Below are 19,473 nucleotides of genomic sequence, written 5' to 3'. Positions count from 1 at the left end.
CACCAGTAGGCAATGTAGGTGTAGTGTATAGTCCCAGGACACAACAATTGAGACTGACAGATCCGGGGTTCAAACCAGCATACTTTAGGTTGCAGGAAAAACTTGGCTTCTTATGCCAATGATGCCCCATATGGTGAATCCAGATAATGAATTGGGATCCAGTATGGTTAGACCGTGATGTTACCAGCACAGGATGCAACATTTTAATCCATTAGAGTTGTGTGCTAAAGATGCAAACTCACTCCATAATTGCTACAAAACAAGCAAAAAGGAAAGGGGAAAATTGTAACACAGACTTGTATTAAATATTTTCACGTTTTTAAAAGGAAGAATTGCAACTGTTTTTCTCTTTCAAAAGTGGACAATTAACAGAGGATTAGGGTCTGAATATGTTTTACTTTGCTCCATGTTTTCTAGTTTTATTGGTTTAATTCTTATTTTGTTGTGTTTTCTGGATATATGAGTTCTTAGGGTTTTATTTGGCGCTCTTTTATGTTGCTTTCCTTTTCCCTTGCTCCTTAGACTGCTCTCTTCACACCTGCTCCCAATCTGCTCGTTAGCCCTCTCTAAATCCTCTATATACTCTCCTTGTGCCGTTCCTCAGGACTGGTTCCCCGCCATACCTCGTCTGAAGGCTGATTTATACTTTGAAACTAGGTCGCCCCCCTCCGCAGACACTCTGCTGCACCTCTACCAAATTGTAGGTGACCGCAGACATTGCCACAGGCAGGAGGCCGGTTTGTTTTGTTTGTATGACTGCAATTGCGGAAAACAACTTGTGAGGTGCACGAGAACGCTGGGACCCTTTTTCCACCTGGATCCCCGCTCTCTTTCTCGCCCTCATGTCCCTCCGTTGTCAGACAAACTTGCCGCCACTTCCTCAACGCCTCGGCTGTATCTTGACCCACAGCGTATAGCACAGACCATGATCAAAATTGAGCATAAATCAAAAATGTCTGTGTCAAGCTCACTGCGACACACTGCTGCGGGAGTATAACCAGCCCTTTACTCTGTCCTACCTCGTCTTACCTTGGATTCCTGCCTATGTTAAACTTTTTTCTCTAATTAAAACTGCAAGAAGTCACCTCAGCCTCTCTGCCTCTGCATTTGGGTCCTCAAACCTCAACCTAACCCTGACAGGTAGGCAGGGAAGCTACACAGGAACATTGCAGTAAGATTGAAAGTAAAAAATAACCAACACAATTCCAGTGTGAAAAACACTTTTATTCACGGTCTGAATCTGCAAGATGTGCGAATTGGACAATCACGCATTGTCAAAATTGTCTGGAAATGGGCTGAGTTCAAGAATAGAGAGGCATTTCCTATACAACAACTGAATAAAAGGGCCTAAACAGCAGTGGCGGTGGGTGTGAAAATGCCAATCACATAGAACAACAGATTGGGTACGCTATTCAAAGAAGAAAGTCACAATCAAAGCAAAAATACAACACTTTTTGTATATCTCGAAATAAGTCTGAATTCTCAAAAGAGCTAGAGGTAGTCTAATTATGCTGCAGTGAAGGACTTTATTTTAAAGATAGACCAAATTGTAAAGTAGAATGGGAAGCATTATGTGACCTCATCCCAAAAGACTAACTTCCTCCCACAGGGACAAGTACCTGTTCATTTTACCACAAAGGCCTCATTAACACAAACCCCTTGCCATCATTAAGACATCCACAATAAAATTAATTGAAAGACAGATTAAAAATAAATTAAGAAAAATGCAATTCAGAATGCCTACGTGCACTTCATAAATCACCCTGGCAAAGCCAGGAGCTGGCTCACCATAATTAACTGCAGACTATTTATTTTATCCTGACGGTATAAATTAGAATTCAGACGCACAGATTATATTAGGGCTGTCTGCCATGCGGAACTGCTGAGGGGTGTGCAGAATATTTTAAGGATACAAAGAGGAGAACAGAGGGAGGGTATAGGAAAGAGATAGATAGTATGTAGAAAGGCAAACAATGTGTAAATGCATACAAAGCAGAAAGATAACATTTGCGTCCTCCTAGTGAAAGTATTTTTCCAGGCAGTGCATAAAGAAACAGGAGACAATGCAATTAAGATCAACAATCAAGTGTGTGATTAAATGAAACAACACACTCTAGATTAAATGAACCATTCCATCAGCTCCTTGTCATTGAGAACAAGATTCAAATTCTGCTGCAAGTTTAAGTGGTGTTCCTGGCATGAAGCCTGTGATCGGTAATAGGCTGGTAACATAACACAACCCAAGAAATTTTTCCTCATTCTTCCCTGCTGCTTCTTGCTCTGCTCTCCTGCTGTATCACAACCTGTCCATTTCACATGCAAATGGAGACTAAACCTCTCCTGCCAGTCTGCCTCAGACACCCCCCATAGACACACTTGTTTTCTTTCAGTATCTCCCTTGCTATCTATGCACCTCTCAGTGTTACAGTCAGCATTGGCCACACACTGCCTCCTCGTGGGCACATTGCCCATACTGGCACAGAGCCAGAGCTGTTCTGCCACACGTGATGGACAAAACACACCCTCCCTCTCAACATGCTCAAATTCCCCATGCATCCTTTTATCTGAATGCCTGCGGCCGTCTCCTCTGTCTTTTTTCTGCACCGCAGCTGAGCTCAACACTTTGAAAGTATGCCCTCCAACCAGCCTGAGAAAAATGCTAGCACTCTAGCTCTAGTACTGCGAGGGAACCAATGGAGCCTATTTGAATTCTTGGCTATTATGCAATCACACAGAACATGACACTAAGTTACCTTTAAACAATGTTACATCAATGTGCTGAATCAGGTATGAAGTGAACCGATTGATGATATTAACTTACGAGAGAAAGTCACATTTAGAAAGAAAACACAGCCTTAGTTTGAGTTGTTAATTCAACTATTGATAAGACAAAATAGGTAAAGGCTGTCACCAAAATCAACAGTAAATCCACATAGATACTATTAAAATGTGCTTTGGAGCAACTCAAAGAATACAAACACAAGCGAGGGTTCATTTCTTTGTGTTTCAAAGTAGAAATGGGATAAGTTGGTTGGAATGGCTGAATTTGAACATATTCTTATCAGACAATTTAAGATTACCAGTTACACTCAAACACTGCATCTTACCTGTATGTCAAGCTTTTTCTATTGTGCTGCTCCCCACACAGACTGTATTTAAATCCTATTGTTTCATAGGAGTAGATATACACCCCTGATTTTAATCTCAGCGTCAGCAGCATGTGTTTAGTGCCTTTTTATGTTTTGACCTTCTAAAACTGTTTGTTATTTTGTTTTTTTGGCCTATGCGATGTGATCCAAGAGTTTATTGTTATGGGCTTTCTTGGTGTCAGACCTTTTAAGGGATTGAAAAATAGGAAATTGATTTATAAGTCATGAAATATCTGCATATCACCTGTCGACACTGCTGCTACATCTAAACTAACCAAACGTACTTAGCAAGTTCTTTTAAGCTTGTACCTCAAGAACTAAAGTGAACCTTTAACAGTCATGGAACGCGGAATGACCAGTCCGCCTCAGATGTATAATTTGGTTTCCTCTGCGAGTAAAAAGCCTTGGAGGTGTGCATACACAGTAGTCATGTTTGCTAATGTACATGGCTAGTGCTGGACTTTATTTACAAGAAGGGGGAAATAGAAAAGGGGAAATAGAAAACATAAATAAATAACAAAAAAAGAAAGTAAAGAAAATAAAGACATACCTACTGGTTACATTGTACAAACTTTATACTATTACCTCCTTTACATATTGTACAGACAGAGAGCAAATGTGCAGTGCTGCATATGGGCAGAAAACGTGGTATGAAAAATGACAGAAGGGAGGGGTAACTGCAGACCAGAATATAATGGTGCGCTCCTGCGAAGGAAAAATAATCATACCTTGTGGAAGGGGGGAGAGTGGGGGAGGGAGGGGCAAGAAGAAGAAGAGTCTGTGCCCTGCAGCAGGGAAATGGAGCTCCACTGCTAGGCTACTGGATGCCTGATTTCCTGGCAACACAGCGGAAGAATTTCCTTCAAATGGAGGCAACTAGCATCTGTTCCCTAAAAAACATACAAAAAAATGTACGCACACATATTAGAGGCAGTACTGCAATGGATGATATGGTCTGCTAGTTTATATTTCATAATTCATATGTATGTTTTCTTACATAAATGAGAGTTTAATTCATTAAATGAATTAATAACACAATTTATGCAGTAACACTGGTTTTAGCCATTTGCAGTTCCCCAACAACTTATGATCAGTCCAAAAATCATGTAGCAGTTCCCCATATGGCCGTTAGGTGTCTCTCTTTCACTTCGCATCACTGAAACTGATTCCCTCTCACTAACTCTCTCATGGAAAAAGGAATCCTCCACCCCTGAACTCCCATCTACACATAATATATACACCACCATTTGAAAATGGCAGCTTTTTGAAAATTCACCTTGATTATCAGACATTAAAAGTGACTTCTCCAGAGCTGAGTGTCTGGCTAGGGGGATGGCTGCAGACAGCAGAACAATGCAGCAGGCTTGGTTTTAATGCCTGGTTGTGGTGTGCAGGGAGGAGAGGAGCCAGCCCTTTGTTCTCTCCTACAGCCAATTATTTTCTACGTGTGCCTCTTTTCACAACAACAAGAGAGAATTTAATTTTAATACACTTTCTGGAAAGATGAGAAAAAAACCCATCTACAGTATGAGATGGGGACTAGATCAGCAGTTGGGTATATATGCACACATTTCTGTATGAGACAGAGATGGATGACAGGGGAAACAACAATGACATCTATCCTAACACACACAGCAACAAGAATCTTCTAATGCAACATGCTAAAAACTACAACAGTCTAAGTCCGAAAGGCATACTAAAACACAATAGAGCACCATCTCGCCACATTGAAAAAAGCAATATAAGCAGACAACCAAAGTAACCAAAAAAAGCATAAGTATAGCTCTGCAGATGGTACCTAAAATGTGTTGGGAAAAAAAACATTGCAAAAATAGGGAATTCCTGATCAAGAGTCATAACAACAAAACCCAGCATTACTGTTGGTGGTTATGCGTCCAAATATTTTTCTAATTGGAAGGGCACTTTATCTTGCTGTCAGGAAGGCAGTAAAAGCCAGTGGTGTTCTCAGAAGGAGCAAACAAAGCTTGCTGGCCTTTTATTAACACTGGAGCTCAGACATACACTTCTGCTGGAGGCTTTCATCAGAAACCTGGACCTTAACATATAAACAGACAAGCATATACACATGAAGCAGTGTTACTAAATGATTACAGTGAGAAGCCAAAGCAACCACTGTTGAACAATTCAGCTGCTGCTTTCTTCCCCTACACACACATTTCATCTAACACCAGAAAATTATTGTTGCCAGCAGGAATAGAAGCTCTTTTTCAAGGCTTACAGGTTAAAGTAATAATAAAACAATGCGTGAAAAAAAAACACACAAGAATGAGTTCAAATCCACTAACAACAAAGCAATATACAAAGAAAATATAAACTTCAGTACAACCAGAGTAGAAGGCTGTAAAAACCAGCCAATGTGGAATTTTTAGGTCACAGGAGAGTAAGAAAAAAACAAAATACAGCAAGAATAAATATAACAGCACAAACATGTGTATATGCATCATGCAAAGCTTTTTTTTTTTAAGATGAATTTTAAAATACTGGATTTATACTAAAAAGCTCAAAGAGAAACAGGTGCACCTGTACACACAGTAATACACACTCATGCAACCAGAATGGCTACACACAAGCTAAATTAAATTTCAGTCCTTGGGCAGACTACTAAACTGCTTGTGTGTGGCACCTACTCTCCAGCACGGTAAAACCAATTCTCGGGAGATGGTGAAATTAAAGGGCAAATTTCTGCCTGTTTATGGTTCTCACTCTGTTTGTCTCTTAATCAAATGTTTTATTGGCAATCATTTGGTCCTAAAAGTCACGTTTTTGTGAGGCAGCTGGCATGGCGACAGCAGCTGCTGGATAGATAGCACCCTTCTTCCGTTTATTTACACCTGTATAAGAGGCATTAATTAACCTGGTGTAGAAAGTTTAAATGACCCTCCTGCATCTGTTAAGTTCACATTTTCATACTGTATAAAAATATCAGTGCTGTTTATCAATTTGTATTAAAGCTTGTAAACAGAGTCTATCTGGAGCTGACTTTTGAACAGGAAAACATTGGAACCTAATTTCTCCTCTATAAATGTAATAATGTTATAAAAATTAATATTTTGCATGCACTGTTCACTACTTCAGTAACATCAGACTAGTTTGTTTTCAGGTCTGTGCAGCTGTTACTCCACCTGCTGAAGCAAGCAGCCATGTTTAACGATTAATCATGTAGTGGTAGACTCCTCACTTCAGTCTTTTGAAATCTGTAGAAATAAAGAATGTCAGTTAGAAAAAAACTTGCAGAAGTTACATTCTTTAAAGCTCTACATTTGCTTTTGTTTTGTTTTTTGGCTGTGGGTTTTACATTTTCTACTGTACAAAACACTGTTTCACCTTGTGGGTATTTTTGAAAGATATTTTCCAACCAAATTTCTTGGTTTGATTACAGATGTAAAGATTTATATCTAAAAAATATATATAATTCAATTTGAAGTAGTTCATTGAAATAAACATAAATACAGTCCAAAAGGTACATTAAAACTTTTGTATACTATGTTCAATGTTTTGGATCATCAAAGTATTTTTGGTAAAGCATTCTAAATACACCTTGTACAGTCCTCTGTATATTGCATCAGTAAAGCATCATTTTCTGCCCTGCAAAACCCATCCCTCTCTGCTGCTCCCTCCTCTGGTTTCTGGCAGCGGTAATCTGTTTCTTAGCTAGTGCTACTGGGATTAGGTGGTTGACTGAGGATAGGATATATGAATTGTTAAAGTGGAGAGCACCGTGTTGCAGCAGGGTAGACAAAGTCAACAAAGGTGACACGGAAAGAGAAGAGAAAGATATATATATATATATATATATATATATATATATATATATTATATAATATAGTCGTGGTGCTATAGCTGGTTCACAGCCACACTGAGCTTCCGTCTGGGACACAAGTATCCCTTCTGGATGGATCACCTGGACAACAGAGGTGTTCAGACAAGAGCAGCATCATGCTCTTCCTGGTAGAGAGTGTGGCAGAACAGGCAGAACAGGGATGAGAATGCCAGGTGGGCTCAACACCGCCTGGAGCCTAGGAACCACAGCAGGCTGTTGCAGCAAAAGCAGAAGCTGGCCAGGGCTAGCTCTGGATGCTAACAGTGGGAGATCAAAGGAAGACAGTAATACATCATCAAAGTCCACCAGTTAGAGAGGGCAAATTTTCTCAACTTTAAGATAGGGTAAAGGCAACTTGTCCTGTGCTGCCGGGACATACATTGCGGGATACACCCTTGACTCCTGGAAGGATTGGAGAATGGTGAGTTTTACGATGCCGTCAGTCGAGGACATTGTAGATGTATTTAGTTTGGATTCATCATACTCACATTTGGAGGACACAGTATGCATCCACAATTACAGAGGAAGTCAGCGGCAATCTGGGCGATGACTAGGCTGCCGGCCTCGGCTGATGCACTCACAAAGGCTTTGAGCGAGCAGGACCATGAGCTGAGCCATCAGCTGTATGCGATAAAACGCACGCTGGCTGTGGTTGTTGAACTCAAAGGTGAGAAGGGATAATATCTTGGATGTGCATGTTCGCTTCAAGGTGGAAAAGCCCATCAAATGCAGAATGTTGGATTTAGCACGTGGACCCCATCGACAAAGACTTCAAGGCTGACGAAAAATTCAGTGCAGCTTGTTCTCAAAACAAAAGTGCATTTTGGATTTCAGCCTCCCCCTTATCAAAACTCCCCTTGATGCTATGGCGGAAGGGTCGAGAACTGCCGGCTCCCCACTCCCCTACCTGCGCACACCTGTGGATGCATTCAGAAACATAGCACCGGTTGATATACTTTCCATCATATAAAGTACAATGGCCTCTGGACAGCATTCATGGACAAATTGCACAAACTCACTCACACACAACTGATGCTCAAATACCACATAGACTCATACGTGAAACCCAAGCCTCCAATGTAACCCTCTGCTGAAATGTTTGTCTCATGTTATATGTGCTTTTCTTGTGCTGAGGTTTTTTGATATCTCAAACTATAACCAAAAGCTCTAGAAGCCAAAATCTTTTTATCCAGACAACACACACTGTGTTTCACTACAAAACCTATATCCTAATACTTTGGTAAATTTAAACCTAACAATTTACATTTTAAATTCAACAGATGTAAAACCTATTGCCGATGCTCTATCAGAACAGCATACACTGTCAGATTGGCATACATTGTTCGAATAACCATCTGTGTACATGGGCAACAGAGGATTATCCCTACATCAAATTTTAGAAGCAGTGTACTGACCAGCAAAAAACATGTTTATTTCAACTAAAAAAAATGAAAATCACTCTCATTATACTGATATTTCTTGGATGAAATGGTGAGACATGATTCAAGTTTCAGGGATGTTGAGAGATACCTAAAACCATATTAGCCAATATTTGTCATAAAACGAGACAGATGGAGTTGGACAATAGGAACTTTCAAAATCTTTAATGACAGATATAATTAAAGCAAAACAGAACCGGACGTGGGCTGCTATGGATAAGCAGGTCGCAGTGGCTGCAGTAGGGGGGCGGGGCTCCACCAAATCACTCTGGAGGGAGAAACACAGGAAGGCAATGGACTGCCAAACGAGATGTGGCTCCAAGCCGTCCAAAGTGTCCCTGATGCAGCAGCCCCAGTGAGCAGGCAGGAGACTGATCAAGGTCAGAGAAACAGTTCAAAACTGAACAGTTGCCAGGTCCAGGAGTCTGTAGCCCAACCACAGGGTTCCGATCTGAACAGATCAGAACAGAAAGATCCATGGTTCCAGGAATTCACAAAACGTTCAGGCAAGTTCAGAGTTCCAGGAGTCCAGCAGCGAGCTCTGAGAGAGACCCCCTAAGATGGAGACAGGCAGGCTCAGTGGTTAAGGGACAGAGACAAGACATGGTACCGGAATTACTGCAGAACTTTAAACTGGTCTCCACCTTGGATCCAGGGTTACAGGAATTAAAACTGTCCTTCTCCACATTCCGAGCAAAAACCCTGAGGGCTCTGAGGAGAAGGACCAGAACTGGCGCTCCCCCCACACGCCGAGCCAAAACCCTGAGGGTTCAGCGGAGAAGAGACAGGACAAGATCAGGAGACAGGAGACAAACACCAAACCCTCTCAATCCACTGACCTCCAGGGAAGGGAACATGAACAGGGACTTAAATAAAACTCATGAAATAAACATGAATAACTGACACAAAAACATAACTTAGACTTACACTTAGAGCCTTAGACTTTATTGTAATTTTGTACACAGAGAGTGTATACAAAATAAAATTTTGTTTTGTACAGCTCTCATGACATTTCCAGTTCTTAAAGTGCCGCAGTGATCAAATGTAAACATTAGAGAAAAGAAAAAAACATTGGTGCAAAAAAATGCATTGATTAATGTGAGAACAACTTCCTTAATTGCAACACATTCATTAAATCTTTTCCTCTAACTGCTGGATTGCAGCCTCTATTTCCTGTTCACTACAAACATGCATGACGACTTAATGTGGAGAAAGTATAGCTATCTGGGTTCTTACAACTTCTTGGAAGACTGCCCCAACTGCATAATCAAAAGAGATAACATGGGTGTTCCTTCTCTCAAGCCAAGATGTCAGCTGGGCTTTCTTCTTTTGTCAATTTAATTCTGCACTTGTGAAATTAAAAAAAAAATGCAGCAACTCAAAAATAACGATAGCTTATCAGTGCTTCCTTAACTACAAATATAAATAAAAACAAATATAAATTGGTAGCTGATATTTTTAGGGATAATTGTAAAGGGGGACTTCTACCATTCAGGTCTGCTTATCATTCTCTCATAATTGGCACTATTACCAGCTGTAATTTGCTAGATATCTACTGATAAACTAGTCTAACAGCTGAAGAAGTTTCCAGTAACAAATAGTGTGGCAGGAGTTTTAAACTGCTTTCAGTGACAGATTAAACAACCATCAGCTGTGAGCTCTCAAGCATGTCTAATGCAATCAGATCAAAATCTAAGCGCAGCAGTTAAAGGGGCGGGACAATCAATCCTATTGGCTGATGTTAAATCAGCCTGTGCAAGCTATCGGTTGTTTAATCTGTCACTGAAAGCATATTTCACAGTTTTTAAAGGCTTTTAGCACTTTTTATCTATATTTATGAACATATTTATTAACTTATTTTTAACTGTATTACTTTTTAACTCTTATTGAGAATAAGACATAAAATCTATACTTTTTAAGTAGAAAAGGTATTGTAAAATAAGACATTAAATCAAGTTCTATACATTTTTTACTTGTGGTTTTAACACTGGGTTACACTGTGACCCTTGGAACATGCAAGTCCCTTTGCATGGGATGGGTTCTTTTGAAATGACAAATTCAGGCTCTATCAAGGCACTGGTAAAAGCAATGCTTAAGCCATGGAATAGGGACTGGGCAATGCATACGAGTGGGTTTTATAAGTGGCTGTAATTAGCCTTTTTGGCTGAGTGGTTTGTGTCTCTGAACGTCTCACAGGATTTGTGGTCTCAAGACTTGGGTTGTTGGGTTTGTCCTGTTTTGCCATGTGCCATGATCGTGGTTTTGGACATTGAGAACCAGTGTCCACATTTCATCTTGACATGATGACCAGAGAAGAAAATACAATTTTGTCTCATAAACAGCTGTAAGACCTCTGCAACCCCCTTCCCTCTTTTTCAGCCACCTGCCACCACAGGAACTTCCACAGACATGTGACCTTATTCCTGTGAGCCACTTTTGTATCATTTTGGGTTGCTAGTTTGTAGCTTTCTTGGAGAGTTGTTCTCAGTTTTTCAACATATTGTGAGTGGGACTTAATTTTTTCTGTTTTGGAGAGGTAGGTTGAATGCAAGTTCAACAGGTAATCTAGGTTGATGACCAAACATTAATTCATAAGGAGCAAATCCAGTTGTGTCATTTTTGGTACAATTGTATGCATGGACCAATGGCTTTACAAAGTTGCGCCACTGCGTTTTGTATTTTATGTTTCAAGGTCCCAAGCATACTTAACAAGGTGCGGTAAAAACGTTCCACATGATTCTCCTTAGGATGATAAGGAGTGGTTCGAATCTTGGGAATGCCATGATCTTACAAAGTTTCTTGATCATTATGTAATCTTCAGAGATGCCATAATGAACTATAAAGTGATCCCAAAGACATTTTGCCACGGTTTGGGCTTTTTGGTTAGGAGTTGGAATGGCTATAGCATACATTGTAAAGTGATCAGTCAGTATGAGCACATCCTTTGTGTTGCTTTGATCTGGCTCAAAGGATAAGAAATCCATACAAACTTGTTTGAGCCGTGTGGTAGACTTTATGTTTGCAAGCACTGCAGCCTTTTCTGGTGGGGTCTTCCGCCGCACACAGCAGATGCATGTTTTGATTCTTTTCTCGATGTCAACTGCCGTACGAGGTCAATAACACCTTGCTCTGTCAAGATCAAGGGTACGCTCAATACCTAAATGGCCTACCTTAATCATTATGGAGACTGAAAAACTGCCTCACGGAGCTGTTCAGGTAAGACAAGCTGATAAGTCACATTGCCATGATCTTGGCATGTTCTGTACAATATTTGGTTGTGTAGCTTGAGACGATTGAGTTCTCAAAGCAACAGACTTATATCAGGAAGTTCAGTTCTGACTGTAGGTTGAACCTTTTCACCAGTCTCAATTTGGACATTGACCTCGCGCAAGCAGGGGTCAGCTCTTTATTCCTTTTTGAGTTGTTCAGCTGACAGATGGGGCACAACTGGAAGACCACCACAGTCAATTCAATTCAATTCAATTCAGTTTATTTATATAGCGCCAAATTCACAACACATGTCATCTCAAGGCACTTTACAGTTCAACCAGATCATACAGTCAAATTGATACAAAGTTTTCTATCTAAGGAAAACCAGTTGATTGCATTGACTCATTGACTCAAATACAACCCCCCACACTAAGCATGCTTGTAGCGACAGTGGAGAGGAAAAACTCCCTTTTAACAGGAAGAAACCTCCAGCAGAACCAGGCTCAGTGTGAGCGGCCATCTGCCGAGGCCGACTGGGGTTCAAGGAGACAGAAGCAGAGATACAAAAAGCAGCTGTAAAAGGCGGCCCCGTCCAGGAAACACACAGCCAGGCAGACGAGCTCCAAGGCAGCTCCCATGCCAGAGGACGAAGAGAGCACATCCACTCAGTCACGGTCAGAGAAACAGGACCACACTGGAAAACAGGCCGATCTCCAACATCTATTAACAAGGGTGTTGATAGAAGCAGCACAGCTGATGTTTTTTTCCAGGATGACGTCACAGCCAAACAGGAACAGACGAGGCAAAGCTACTCTGAGGAAAAGCAGAGAGAGCAGAAGGTTAGAGATTGAACTAACAGATTCTGCAGAATAGGAGAACAGAGAGAGAATGAAGCAGAATGATGAAATGGGGGTCCCTATGTCCTCCAAAAGTCTAAGCCTATAGCAGCATAACTATAGAGATAGCTCAGGATAACCTGAGCCACCCTAACTATAAGCTTTATCAAAAATGAAAGTTTTAAGCCTAGCCTTAAAAGTAGACAGGGTGTCTGCCTCACGGACTAAAACTGGTAGTTGGTTCCACCAGTCATCTTCAGTGACAAAATCATCTGGTTAAGCGTTTACTGAGATGGTTAATGAGTGCACAAGGGGAAGGTTCATTGGAAAAATTACAACACAAGGGTCTCTCACAGATGGCTGACACCACCCCTTGGCATCTTGCTGTGGCAAATGAGTTTTGGTGAACTGCTGTATCCTGTCAAGCTCTTTTTGTGGCAAAGTATCATTTAATGACTCACCCTGTGGTCGCCTTTAAACATAGCATTAAGTTTGCCTGCTTTATATTGCAGCTTAAAGTTAAAGGTAGACAGAGAAGCTAACCAACGGTAGCTCATTGCATCCATCTTAGCCGTTGTAAGAATATAGGCCAAGGGGTTACTGTCAGTGATGACAGTAAACTGGTTCCCATAAAGAAAGTCTGCAAACTTTGCTGTTACAGCCCACTTTAGGGCCAAAAAATGTTAATTTGTGGGCAGGGTACCAAGCTTCCCTCCTGGACAGCCCCCTGCTTGCATAAGCAATGAATCTTGTTTGGCCTTCCTGTTCCTGATAAAGGGTGTCGTCAAGCCCTCTTGTGCTGGCATCGGTGTGAAATGAGTAAGGCAGATTAGGGTCTGCAAATGCCAAGATAGGAGCAGAAGTGAGCTTCTTAATGATGTCTTTGAAAGCTTGGTCACAAGAGGAGGCAGGCTTAGTTTTGGGTTTTGTGCTCTTACGCAGCAGTGGATAACCTGATGTTTCCACTCAGTGTTGATAGGAGAGGACTCAAAGTTAAAAACCAGATTGTGTTTTTGACCAACCTCAGACTTAGAGGATTGAATGTTCGTGAGTGAGGACTTTCTGGAAGGCGTGGATTTATCCAATCACATATTTTTAAGGGATTGTCACATCATGTTCAGTTTCATTGGTGAGAACAACTGGTATCAGGTAGGGTTCTTGCTCAGGTAAGCTGATGAGGCTTTGCTAGGACGCCCCCAGGTAAGGTTGAAAAGGATGCGTGCTCTAGCAGCATGGATCTCTCTGCTCTATTAGTTCACACAGCTACCGGGCCTTCTAGGACAACAGTTTGGCCTGCTGGGACTAGTTGTGGGCCTTTGCTGTACATGGTTGCTAGACCAAGGCTTCTGTTTTTACTGTTTGTGCCTTAACTCCAACACTTTTAACTCTGCCTTATAACCATCTGAAGTGAGAGGCTGCAGTCCAGGACATGCTTTGTTATACAACTCAAAAATCAGATCTAAGATGTTAGTTCCAATTAACACCAAGGACTGGGAAGCAGCTTGAATGTTTGGCATGACTAAGGCAAGTGTCTACAGATCAGCTTCAATACCGAGAAACTCTTTTGGAAAAGATATGTTCATTTTAATGTAAGGCACTGATTTGCCATTTCCTCCTTCGACTTCGAGCAGGTCAAAAAATTGATTATTCTCATGACTGTACAAATGTTCATAATATTATTTTGGGACCATGGTAACCTGGGAGCCAGAATCGAGTAAGCTGTTTAAAGTATTGGCGCTAAAGGAATAGTACACCCAAAACATGATTAGCCTTCATTTTCTACTCACCCCCATGCTGAACAACACTCTGGAGTACTTTTTTGATATCTCAAATGCATCTGGAGATCTGGAAGGCTTCTTGCTGTCTGCTGACATTCAAATAATGGAGGTCCATAGCGCCCGAGGCAGAAAGGTCCATAAAAGTCCACAAAAAACGTGTCAATATTCCTCCATACTGCTCGTCCAATGTATTCCAAGTGTCCTGGGTGGGTAGCGTCCATAATTTACTCGAAACAAAGTCATTTAGAATGTTTTTAGAGCATAAACAGTAGTGTATAGGATTTCCTAAAAGCGCGCGCATGCGAGTTCACGACGCTACGGAAGCCGGCAGACCAAACCAGATGAAAGTGCGCATTCAGCGTCTGCTCTGCCGATAATGCAAGCGTAGAAGAAGAAATGTGCTGTTTACCTGTGCAAAGAAAGAAACAATGAAAGAAAAATGTATGAGGTCTTCAGTGTTGAGCAAGAGCATGAGTTCTTTGCTGAGCTGAATGCGCTGGTTTGGTCTGCCGGCTTCCGTAGCGTCGTGATCGCGCAGGTGCGCGCTTTCAGGAAATCCTATACACTACTGTTTATGCTCTAAAAACATTCTAAATGACTTCGTTTCGAGTAAGTTCTGGATGCTACCCACTCAGGACACTTGGAATACATTGGACGAGCAGTATGGAGGAATATTGACACGTTTTTTGTGGACTTTTATGGACCTTTCTGCCTCGGGCACCATAGACCTCCATTATTTGAATGTCAGCAGACAGCAAGAAGCCTCCCAGATCTCCAGATGCATTTGAGATATCAAAAAAGTACTCCAGAGTGTTGTTCAGCATGGGGGTGAGTAGAAAATGAAGGCTAATCATGTTTTGGGTGTACTATTCCTTTAATCTTTACTTGGGCTGTACTTTTAGTACCGATTAAGCTTTGAGGCAGTTTGAATTTGTCAGTTTTAGTATTCAACTTTAAAATGACATTTTTTTAGTTCAGATATTTTGCTTGAGTTCAAAGGGACGGTTTGACTCTGTGGTAGCCTCCGTTTGTCCCTCAAAAGAGGCAGACCTAAGTTTAAAGAAGCAGGGCCAATGTTTTTTCTATCCCATATTTGTCTTTTTTCTTTTAATTTTTTACATTTTGCCTCTACAAGTGCAGGGTTTGGCTCATATTCACAATTGGCAACAATATCTTGTTGGCAACAAAGGCTTGGGCCGTGAACTAGGGCAGCTGTGTGAAGGTAAGTTGGGTTCAGGGCTTGCATTGGTAAATTTCAAGGGGCTTGGATCAGGGTTCTGAACAAGGTTAGGAGAGTGGGGGTTATCAATGTGGTGTGGAGGGAAACCAGCACTTTGTGTAGGCTCTGTGTCAATATTTGGACAAGGGCTGACAGCTGCCTCAACAGGTCACATGGACTCTTCAAACTTTGACATCACTTCCCTTAAGACTTCTTCAAAATCCTTCCCACTTAATTTGGATAAGGTATTTAGGTCAGTGAGGTACAGTAGGTATCAGTAACATGGCCCCCTATGGTTTTTCTGTAAACATCTGTTGGGGCACGGATACAGTATTTAACATCTGGATTATCAGCTGATGGATACAGGTAAGGCAATGCAGGTGTTATCTCGTGAACAGCTAAATGAGAGCTAAACTCCACGACACAGTTCTGGTAAAACTCAGATGAGCTATTATCGACTGTTAGTGTCCTACTTATTGTACCCCATTGTCGCAAGTAGTCAAAAACATCATCCTTTTTAGATCCACTTAAACAGCTAACAATGACTGCATTTGGTATCTTAATTCTTAATTTTGCAATGAAATCCATTGTACCAATGTGTTAACAGGCAAGATTTTAATTGTCATTCCACTCTTGTCACACAACTCTAGGCTCCTGGCTGGCTCACCATCCAAGTTTTGAAGAGGAGGATCTTGAGATGTCTGGGTGCTACAGCCAAAAGTGCACCACAACAGGAGGTTGAAAAAAAAACTGACCGATGCTCTGTTGCTACACGAAGCTATAAAGGGAATTTTCCGGATTCAGTCACTCACAAGGGAAGCTTTCTGAGATTTAATAAAACATATTTACTATTTTGAATTATATATTTTAGGAAACTATTTTAAAAAAATTTTTTAACCGATTTCCAAGATTCTTCATCAAATTTGACAAAATCTTAAAAATCTATTAGTGGAAACAACCCATCAGATGTGAGCTCTTAAGCATGTCTGATGCCATCTGATGCAAAACCTCAGCACAGCAGTTTTAACACTGGGTTACACAAGGACAGACCCATCCAGAAACACAGCGTGGGCAAAGGTGTCCTGATTTTTGGAAATGGCTCACCTTTCTAAAATGACTAGGGAAAGACTTTCAAACTAAGAAATTTGGATCTTTGGTCATTTTGTTGATCATTTCATGTGTTAACTGTTGTGTAAAGCAAGCTAATAAGAAGGTAGTTTTACTGTTTGAAAGCTGTACTAAATGAAATGTGTATGTATGTCACATCAGTCAAACAATGGCAGATGAAAAAAAGTCATTGGGTGGATTCTATGAACTTCTAGTGAAATTACTGCATATCCTTTATGACAAATACAGAGAAGGAAAGTGTTTAAGTGAAAATGGACTCTGAACCACATTTGGAAGATGCCCTTCCATCTGTTTTGTGAGACTCCTGGTTTTTGGTAATGTGGCTCTGATGATAAAACGTTAGAAATGTAATCTTCAAAATCCTCAAAGTGATATTTTAAAACCAACTGGCCAAATTATTGGTTTTGCTGTTGCAAAACTAATTGACCAATCACCAGATTGATTTATTATTGATCTGGTTGATGTGGATAAATGGTTGCTTAACCTTTGAACCTTTGTCGAAACTTTAAAATAAAAGCTGCACCAATAAAATGTTGTTTTGCACAAACCAGCAAAAATTTAGCCAAATTTATTGAGACCAATTTTGTTCGATTCAAAGAAGGTGGGGGAACTGCTTGACCTTTGGTGACCCCTGAAAGCTTTCATTAAAATCTGCAAAATGATAGTGGTACAGACAAATATTCTTGAAAAACAAATGGTTGTACCAAAGGTTGCCCCTTTTACAAGCAAGGGTTACGTAATACAGAAACTAGAAAGTGTTCATTATTAACCATCATTCTTTGACAAAACCAGTCAGGCAAGAGTTGCTATTTGGTAATAAATTGTAACTGAGATAAAATATTACACCAACATATACCCAACTTTATATATTAATATGTATGTATTAATATAAAATAACAATAACTCAGAAAGACGAATTATATAAAAATTGATTTTTAAAATGCAAAGCAATATTTCACTTCTGTACAGATAAAATAGTAACTGTCACTGCATGTTAATATTTATTTCACTTATATAAACACCTAAAAAAGAGGAATTGAAAATCCTTTTTAATCAGAGATAGAAACACAACGGCCTTTAAATTCATTATTAACCTCATTGTCTTTTAAATGTATTTGTGAAGTTTGGAATATTGTTACACATCTGAACTCCAGAATCAGTCTGCCCAGAGGCTTAGCAACAGGTGACACATCCACTATAGATTTATCAAGTATCTGGTTGGTGCTAAACCATCTTTTTTACTTTCAACATAAGAAAACCTTTGTAATTTTGTATATATAATTCAGAAGAAGCATATTTGTCCTGATTGTACTGACTGAAGCCTCATTGTTTTTAATAGTGCCTTTTATATGTATTTGACATCACGGGTCAAAAAAGGTTTTCTGGTCAAACTGCTGTCCTTCTCTTAACAGCCAATCAGATGTAGATAGCACTGAAAATTAGGCTCTCTGATATTATCTGTTCTTAGCACTAAACACTGTACCTGATGAAGAAGCTCCCAGGCCTGGTTTGGCTCTGAACCTCAGGTGTTGTACAGCCGGTCCTTTTAAAGATCCAAACAGCTCTCCAGCTGGTCAGGCAAAAATTGAAGAATTTGCTTCATGATGTCCAAATGGTGGACCAGAAAGGAGGCAGACTGCTGAGAAAAGGAGAAGAATCAATGTTGCTAATATAGAGTACCCTTTCTGCACAGCTAACTTGCTCATTCAATATCGAGACCATAATGGACAATAATTTTTCTAAGAAATTCCTGTATGAAGTAAGGAAATTATATATGATATTCCCCAGAGGCAACCCTGGAGGATTTATCTGCAGAATATAAAGACACATTTTTTTAAGAAAAAAATACTTCAATAAATCTTAAACATCCATCATAAATACATACATGCATGCATACTCTGATACAATCATCAGCAGCAACAACCCTAAACAACAAATGTAGATGTTTTTTTCTCTTTAACAAAACTAAAAAAATATTTCATAAAGTTAAGGCTACTGCTGTGCTTTTTATTATAGTAATCAACAAGGGAAACATAGAATAATCTTTGCAATTTTGGAATAATTTGAAATAAATTGAATATTAAACAAGCCCATAATTAATACAAATCACCAGAGGTAAATCACAAGAGAGGAAGGAATGGATAGGGATGAGAACAAGCAAAAGACATAGAAAGTGAGAGAGGGGTAGAGCAAAGAGACTGGGTGAAAGGAAGGGAGGATAGTAAGTAGAAGACGAACAGACCAAGCTCCTAGTTTAGTTGGACGGTGGCTTTGTCTTGTGAGCCCCATGATGCTGCCGGTGTCATGGACACAAAATGGACCCGTTGACAGCTAGCAGGACAAAAACTCTCTAACCATCTGCATCTAAACTGGGAATTACTCCATAAAACCAACTTGAAACAAGAAGAAAAAAGAAGATTAATTCCTTTTCTGTTGTGCTCAAAACACTGTTGTCATTTCAGCATCCATCTTTGCCTCCCGTAAGGTGGTACACAGAAGAGCCTGGCTGTAGTTCCTACTTTGAAAATGCAGTTTATGCAGAAATCCATTTTACGGAATCGCTTAAAACGTGTCTCATCCGTTAGCAGTCTCTTTCTTGTGTGCGATCCACACCGATAACCCTGGTCTAGCTTTCTTTCCCACACAATTGCTCCCTCTCTCTCCATTCTCCCCTCCTAAACTGATCAATACTTCATTTAAATCATGACATTAGCCCACTACTACTGAAGGAAAATGTAAGAATAAATACAAATGGGTAAAGTTAATCAATAAGTTATGCCTTAGATAAAACGTTTACCGTTTCTTGTAAATATGATGTCAAAAACAGAGTTTATATAAGTGTGAAGAGCAGCACTGCGTTTTGTATTTGAGCT

The 19,473-nt window shown here is 40.2% G+C and overlaps 1 long non-coding RNA gene across 3 annotated transcripts in view; it reads right to left on the bottom strand.

Moving 5' to 3' along the window:
* LOC119792182 overlaps positions 1 to 19,246 on the bottom strand; it is an 80,230-nt gene extending 60,984 nt beyond the window's left edge. The window contains exons 1-4 of one of the 3 annotated variants that reach the window (XR_005281949.1): positions 18,843 to 19,246; positions 18,084 to 18,239; positions 6,293 to 6,364; positions 3,878 to 4,039 (exon numbers count right to left, since the gene is read on the bottom strand). This is a non-coding gene — a long non-coding RNA (uncharacterized LOC119792182). Of the gene's footprint in view, positions 1 to 3,877; positions 4,040 to 6,292; positions 6,365 to 8,728; positions 8,985 to 9,073; positions 9,192 to 18,083; positions 18,240 to 18,842 lie in introns of those variants that run through there. The other 2 variants (XR_005281948.1, XR_005281950.1) reach the window with 2 other exon arrangements.
* Between the last annotated feature and the right edge of the window lie 227 nt (positions 19,247 to 19,473).

This window comes from Cyprinodon tularosa, unplaced genomic scaffold (assembly GCF_016077235.1).
Source record: "Cyprinodon tularosa strain WSP-4 unplaced genomic scaffold, ASM1607723v1 ctg412, whole genome shotgun sequence".
Lineage (NCBI taxonomy): Eukaryota > Metazoa > Chordata > Actinopteri > Cyprinodontiformes > Cyprinodontidae > Cyprinodon > Cyprinodon tularosa.
Note: the sequence above shows the minus strand (reverse complement) of the source record. Positions and strands in the feature narration are given on the sequence as shown.